The sequence below is a fragment of the Aristolochia californica genome, unplaced genomic scaffold (genome assembly GCF_029961685.1).
Source record: "Aristolochia californica isolate CCGP_79_NKW_82.1479 unplaced genomic scaffold, dmAriCali1.0.hap1 SCAF_3, whole genome shotgun sequence".
In the NCBI taxonomy this organism is placed as follows: Eukaryota; Viridiplantae; Streptophyta; class Magnoliopsida; order Piperales; family Aristolochiaceae; genus Aristolochia; species Aristolochia californica.
The window spans coordinates 41,195,864-41,203,722 of NW_027181992.1; positions in this window are offsets into that span (position 1 = coordinate 41,195,864).

The window sequence follows — 7,859 nt, forward strand, 5'->3', positions numbered from 1 at the left end:
TATGTGGTGGTGAGGTGACAGAACGTGTCTTTCTTCAGATTGAGGAAGTGTGTCACAATCTCCATGCAGACACGATGCTCCATAAGTCTTTGATCTTTACTTCATAGGAGCTTCCACAAGTCTGAAAAAATATCAATTGGAGGGCATCTTGGATGTTTTGAGGGCACACACTATGGAGATCCATAGGCCAACTCTCCTTGATGAATCTTGCTAATCCCATGTACATCATCCCAAGCCATGCACTAAGCTCATTGGTCTTTGAGATGTTCATCTTCTTGACATAGGTTGTGAGCCTTAAGTTACATGGGGAAAGCACTTCCACCTCAAGGTTAGTGTAGAAGAGTTTTACTAAAGGAGGTTAAATGTTTTCTTGACTTTCCAATATTCCCATGTAAGGCCTAAAATTCCTTTCAAAATCAAGAATCTCTGATTTGCAAAAGGAGATATCTATTTTACTAGGCTCAAAAATACACTTTGAGGAGAAGTGTTGAAAATACTTCTTTGAAGTTGTGTTTGGAAATGTTCCCTCCAATTGGTCATTTCCTCACATATCTCAGGTTCCTTGGATGGAGTCTTCTTCTTTGTTAAAATCTTGGTCCTCACCATTGCTGATTGGTTCAGTTTTGAGAAAAAAGCTGTGAAAAGTTTTTAGCCTCAGATTTGGTGAGAGATTTCTAAATAACTTAAAGGGAAAGAGAGATTAAGGTCACACAAGCTTTGTAAATTCGTTGGAAAGGGTTTTGAAATGATTTAAAATGAAGCAGTAGGTTAAAAAATTATTTTTGGCTTTTCATCTTCTGTATTCACACTGTGAATGATCGATCATTCTGTCTTGATTGATCTATCAATCGCAATGATCGATCAATTGCTTAAGTTGATCGATCAACCAATAGGTGTTGATGGTTGATTGATTAATGACCTGTACAGAGTGAAAAAAAATATAATCTTTTGATTTCCACTTCACTCCTTTGGCACTACAATGATGGAATGTGTTCATTAAGCTCAAAATTTTCAGCCTAATTGAATCAAGGTGAGTTGCTCATGCCTCGTTCTCCTCAAAGCTTAGAGATACAGTCAAGTCCTAATGGCTTTGTAAAGATATCCGCTAATTGATTTTTGGTGGAAACAAATTCAATACTAATAACCTTGATTTGAAACAACTCTCTGATAAAGTGAATGTTATGGTCCTGGGTTAAGTACCTATGTCATCCGCTCCTGATATGCCGGTCTTTTGGGATGTATTGGCTAGGTACTTAACATTTGGTATCAGAGCTAGCGCTACATCGTGGGTTCGATTCCCGTGTGATGCAAGCGGCGTGTAGAGGTGGGTAGCCCTGGGCGAAGGGGGCGACCTAGCGGAAGGGGCGACCAAAGTGTGTTCCAGCACCATAGGCCATCACTATAAGCGGAAGGGGCACCCTGAGTGTGTTCCCGCACCTTAGGGCCATCGCTAGAGTGGGCCGTCGCTAGTGTAGGCCGCCGTGGGCGACGGCCTCGCAACAGTGGGTGTGATGTTATGCGACGGCCTCGCAACAGTGGGTGTGATGTTATGGTCCTGGGTTAAGTACCTATGTCTTCCGCTCCTGACAGGCCGGTCTTTTGGGATGTATTGGCTAGGTGCTTAACAGTGAAGTCTAATTTCATTGTGTTTTGATGGAGAGTGGTGAACTGAGTTCTTACTTAGACTTATGGTGCTCATGTTGTCACAATGGACAAGAGTTTCTTTTAGCTTTAAGCTATAGTCATCTAGTTGTTGTTTCATCCAAAGAAGTTGAGCACAAGAACTTCCACATGCTAACTATTCGGCTTCAGTAGTGGATAGTGCAACTGAATGCTGTTTCTTGGAAAACCAAGAGACAAACATATTTCCAAGGAATTGGCAACTACCACTTGTATTCTTTCTGTCAATTTTTTAACAAGATAAATAGGCATCTAAGTAACAGACTAAATCAATGGATGAAGAGTTTGAGTACCAAAGACCTAAGTTTGGTGTCCCAAGTAGATTATAAAAAAATCTGTGCATTGCCACTAAGTGATATTCTTTAGGATCGGATTGAAATCTAGCTCATAAGCACACTAAGAACATTATATCTAGTCTACTGGATGAAAGGTATAGTAGGGATTCTATCATGCTTCTATCAAGTTTTTGATCTATGGCCCTACCAGAGTTGTCTGAGTCAAGTTTCAAGGATGAACTCATGGGTGTGCTAATTGACTTAAGATTCTCGATGTTGAATCTCTTAAGCAATTCCTTAGTGTATTTGGATTGATTTAGGAATGTGCCATTTTTGGTTTGTGTTACTTGAAATCCAAGGAAGAATGTGAATTCATCCATTAAACTCATTTCAAACTCATTCTTGATAGCACTAGAAAATTCTTGACATTGAGAGGGGTTTGTAGAACAAAATATGATATCATCCATATAAATTTGAACGATAATCAAATATTGATCATGGTTCTTAGTAAATAGTATTATTGACACTTCCTCTCTTATAACCATTATTTTCTATGAATTCGCTTAATCATGAGCTCTAAAAGCTTGCTTCAAACCACAAAATTTATGCAATTTGCATATATGGTTTGGAAATCTCAATACGTCTTTAAGCACATTAATATGATTTACAATATGTTTGAGACTCAATAGAGAGTGTCACCACTTTAAGCACATTAATATGATTTACAATTTTTAACTTGGTCTAATTAAGAATAACTCATAGACCTACATGCTTTGTGAAGTTCAATTTCATTACAATTGAGATCTTCATGACTCTAGAAAGGGTGAATATCAAAATCTAATTTAGCATAAGTAGACAAATTTGAATTGCACTAAGAAAATTCAAAACACTCTTTCAGCAATTGTAGCCAACTAAATGAAAATTGCTTTTGTCTAGGTTTCTATACAAGTATAATATTTGCTACAAGGTGGGACCAACCATGATCACTCAAGTTGGTGGGACCCACCATGATCATGTGAGGTGGCATGGTGAGTCATCTCATGAGCTGGAATCCTTATCACAAGAGTTGGAAGATTTGGCAATCTTCCTTGATTAATGCAAGTAATTTATCTTCCCTTCATTTATATAGATTTGGATAATCTTGATTGATGTAATTAGGGATCCTATCTTATCTCTTAATATGTAATTGAAATAGTATAAATAGTGGTCTTGGTTGAAGGGTTCAATCAAACTCTCCACTTCTCAACTCGTGAATGTTGGAAGATAGGCCCAAGCGCACACGACCAAGGAAGGCCTATATATCCAAGTGTGTTCGAAGATGGGCCTAAGCCCATAAGACCAAGGAAGACCCACATATCCAAGAGATGTGGAAGATGGGTTCAAGGCCCATAGATCAAGGAGAAGGTCCATAGGATAATACAATGATGGCAGGATGGTAAATAAAGAGTCATCTCATAGAGATGACATTGATATAATTAGGTTAAAGTTCTAGGGTTATAATTGTAATACTATAGTTTGATTAATCTATAAATTGAGCTTCAAGGGAAGGGTTAGGAAATCAGTCCATAGCCTCTTCTTCTTCTATTTTCTCTCAATGAGTCTTTTCTCTTTTTCTCCATGAACTAAATCCATGGAGTCCTGAAAATCAACATGGTATTAGAGCATTAATTTTCAGGACTCGTAATATGGTTTTCAAAATTCCAGAAACCCATTATTTTTTTTTCTATATTGATGTTTCGTTTTTCATTGTTTCTTGAACTTCTTTTTAGTTTTTATATTGTTCCTCTTTTGTCCCAACATTAGTCTACCATTACCAATTGTCTCTCTGTTTGGCTTGGACGTTTGAAGCTTTCTGTTTTGGAAGCATCTTCCCATCGTCCACTCAATTGTCGAAGCTCCACCTTTCCTCTGACCGTGTGCTAATCAGATGCTATCATAGATTGAGAAGTTGGGGTCTAGATGCCTCTGCTGGATCGTTACTATAACCTACAGCAACATCCTAATTGCAAGCTTCCATAAACTTGCTCTGTTACTTGATATCCAGCCTGGTACTTGACAGGAAAGTTTTCGTCCAAAGTTGACGACTCGGCTACTGCGCTGCTATTTTTCCAGTGATATTTCTTATTTCGGAAAGTAGTTCTTTGTTGGATCCAGCAAACTAATCCCATTATTATTTCTAGAAGTGATCTTGATCGTTTTGCTGCTTATTCGGTTATGCCAGTGTCGCACTGAAGGACTGTTGTTTGGCACCGTTGCCGAAGAAGAAGACCATTGTGATTAAATTTTTTTGGTTCTGAGTCCCATCTGTTTGGCACCGTTATCGAAGAACAAGAAGATTGTTTTTTGGCACCGATGAAGACAACGGCCATTGATCCCGCTGAATTATCATTGAGCTATCTCTGTTTCTTCCGAGTTATTCTGACGGATCCTTTATATTCAGAAATTGCTGATATGATTTATTTGGCGAAGATCTCCAGGTCATTGGATTATTTCCCCCACTGGAAACTACGGAAAATTTCCATGAATTATTATCTTCAGGAAATAATGGGTGGGTTGCTGTCTTTGGTCTCTGATAACCATGAAAGTGAAGATTACTACTTCCGTAACTTGCTTAGAATACAACCTATTATCGACCACTGTTGCTGTTGTTCGAAAGTTTCATTTACTGCTACTGCCATCCAAAGACACTCTCTTGGTTTATAAAGAATTGTATCTTTCTTCTCTGGCTGGAATTGCTTCTCCGCTGGCAAGCCGAAACTATATTAGCTAGTTGCTAAATTGATGGGGTTTCATTCCATCATTGCGTTGTTGATCATCCAAAATCATCTCTATCGTAGAAACAACTGGTTTCAGAAATTTCTTGATTTATGTCATTTGATTTGCCAGTAATTGTTTTCAAAAGTTCTGTTCCGCTCTGTTCAGCCGTGGGGAAGACGACCCATTGTTGTTGATTTAAATTGTTTCCTAAGTTAAGGAATTGAATTGACTCCAACGCATTACCATGGTGAATATATTATCCTTGTCAAGTCAACCCCGTGAACCCGGCTACCCATCTAGCTGTTGTCAAACCAGTTTACTGAGCTAACTCGGACCAACTCGGGCCAACTTGGTCTTGGTCAACTCAGTAAGTGAACTCGTGTCTGGGTTAGCCTGACTCGGCCCACTTATTTTCTGCATTGGTAATACGGGTCCAAGACCCAAGTTTTGTACATATTTCTGTCGCGACTCATCTATACTGATCTACTATTTGACTCAGCGCAACTCAATACTTTTTCTCTGGCAGGATTATTATTTTGAAGTATTGACAGCTTATTCCTTGGTTAACATATTTTTTGGTACAAATACTTGCATTAGAATATTTAGTTTTGTGTTATATGGGCCCAAGCCTATTTCAGTTGCTGCTATTGTGTCTCTTTGGATGAGACATTATTATTGAAGAAGAGGTGGCCTCAGTAGCTTTTCTCATACCATAATTTATTTGACTCTCTAAAATATCTTTGGGAAAAACCCTTACTGTTACCTTATGAGTGTTACTACGATTGGGACACCATGAGAGTTGGTGCCTGGATTGGGACACCATGATGGATGAGTTTATTACTAATATCATATAGTCCCCCTGAATTGGCATTTATTACTCCTACCACTTAAGAGTTGTTGTCCTATGGAGGGACACAGTGATGGAGGAGTTTTATTACACTTCTGAGCATTGCGTATAGACCCACTACCTATAGAAGATAGGAGTGTGCCCTACTGGAGTATGGAGCAATGTCATACGGCTTGAAGTGATTTTACTCTCACTTTTCTTATGTCAGTTGGGCCTCATGGAAGAGCCACCAACGTGAAGGGGAGTGTTGGAAAAGCCCACATATCTAAGAGTATTGTAAGATGGGCCAGAGGACTGCCATTTTAAACAAAAAGATTTTATACATCATTTGCAACAAGCTAGGAGTTCATGATGTTCTCTCACCCTAGCTTGAGGGGGAGTGTTGGAAGATAGGCCCAAGCCCACATGATAAAGGAAGGCCCACATATCCAAGTGTGTTGGAAGATGGGCCCAAGCCCATGAGACCAAGGAAGACCCACACATCCAAGAGATGTGCAAGATGGGCTCAAGGCGCATAGATAAAGGAGCAGGCTCATAGGCCCATACAATGATGGCAGGATGGTAAATAAAGAGTCATCTCATAGAGATGACATTGATATAATTAGGTTAAAGTTCCAGTGTTATAATTGTAATACTATAGTTTGATTAATCTATAAATTGAGCTTCAGGGGATGGGTTAGGAAATCAGTCCATAAGCTCTTCTTCCTTTGTTTTCTCTCAATGAGTCCTTTCTCTTTTTTTCCATGAGCTAAATCCATGGTGTCCTGAAAATTAATAGTGAAGAATCTCTCTCTAGCCTAAACTCATTTTCTCTCTTTTCTGTTCTCTCCTCTTTATCTGAGCTCTCTCTCTCTCTCTCTCTCTCTCTCTTTGCTCTTTTTCTTCTCCCTCTCTCTTATTTCTTCAGGTTCAATCATGTCATCCTAAATTTAACATGGTATCAGAGCATCAAATTTAAGATCCCCACGTCAAAAGAATGCTCTAAGAAGTTACGATCAAAGCTACTCATAGAAGACTCTCTTTGTGAAGAGAGATTGAAGCTTGTAAGATAAGTTTTTCATTCTTTTTATTATTACTTAATGTTCTTGCTTTTTGGATCTTTAGAAGATCGTCCAGAGATGATTGTATTTCTGTCTTCACCTTATGAAATTATTGAAATTTTTGCATCTCGGATTAGAAGAAGTTTACCAAGGCAGTTTTGTCGGTTTGCAAGTTCTTTGGTGAAAATTGATTTATATTGATATTTTCTGCATAAAAGTTATAATTTTGTGGGAACACGATTTTCCTGATGAATAAAAATGTTCATGAGCCTATTATGAGTGGTTTTTTATCCATTGGATTTTAAAAATCTAATTACTTAGCTTCCATGCTAAGCTTCTCCATTTACCAAGTTGTTTAAAGAACTCTACTCGATTTTGTGATTTTTTGGATAATTTTATGAGAGCCACGAGTTGACTGATTTTTTTCTGGAAAATCAAGAATAGAATATTGTGTTTTACATAAAAAAAGAATCAAGCACAAATTAAGAAAGGAAGTGGTCCTTGAAAGTCCAGTTGATGCCAATCCATTTGAAGAAATATTGTTGTTTATGAAGATCTCACAACATCTTCGTGATTAAGCCTAATTTATTTGTTTTTTTTATCAATAATATCTTGCCTAATTCATGAGCAACTGAATCTAGAAGTTGCTAAAAGTCAACTCCTCAATGCCTCTACTATTCCCACCTTTGATGATGTATATGCCACATTACTCTGCATTCTAGATTCTTCTTCTCCTTCTCCTACTGAAGTATCCTCTGCAATGTACTCAGGCCATAGAGGAACATCAACCGACCACAGCCGAGGCCATGGAATAAATTATAGAGGAGGACGAGGAAGAGGTGGAAGGAATGGTTTTTTCAGAACTGACGGCAGGGAATGCACCCAGTGTGAGAAAAATGATCACACTATAGATCAGTGTTTTAAAATCCATGGCATACAAGATTGGGTTAAGGCTGATCAAGCTTCAGTAAGTGATACAAAGGAGGACCGGTCTACCCCATCAATAGAAAAGAAAACCCTTACCGATGATGAGTTTGACTTATTCTAGAAAATGAGAACATTGATTGTCTCTCCTCCAAGTTCCTCCTCAACTCCTGTTAGCACCACCGCTTCAGGTATGCTCTCTGCCACTTCCTCCTCTTCATCCTGGATAATCGACTCAGGGGCCTCCAAGCATCTTGTAGGTAACAAAAATCTACTCCACTCAGTTTCTCCTTGTCTCTTGAATAAATTTGTTACCATAGCTAACAACACCCAAAC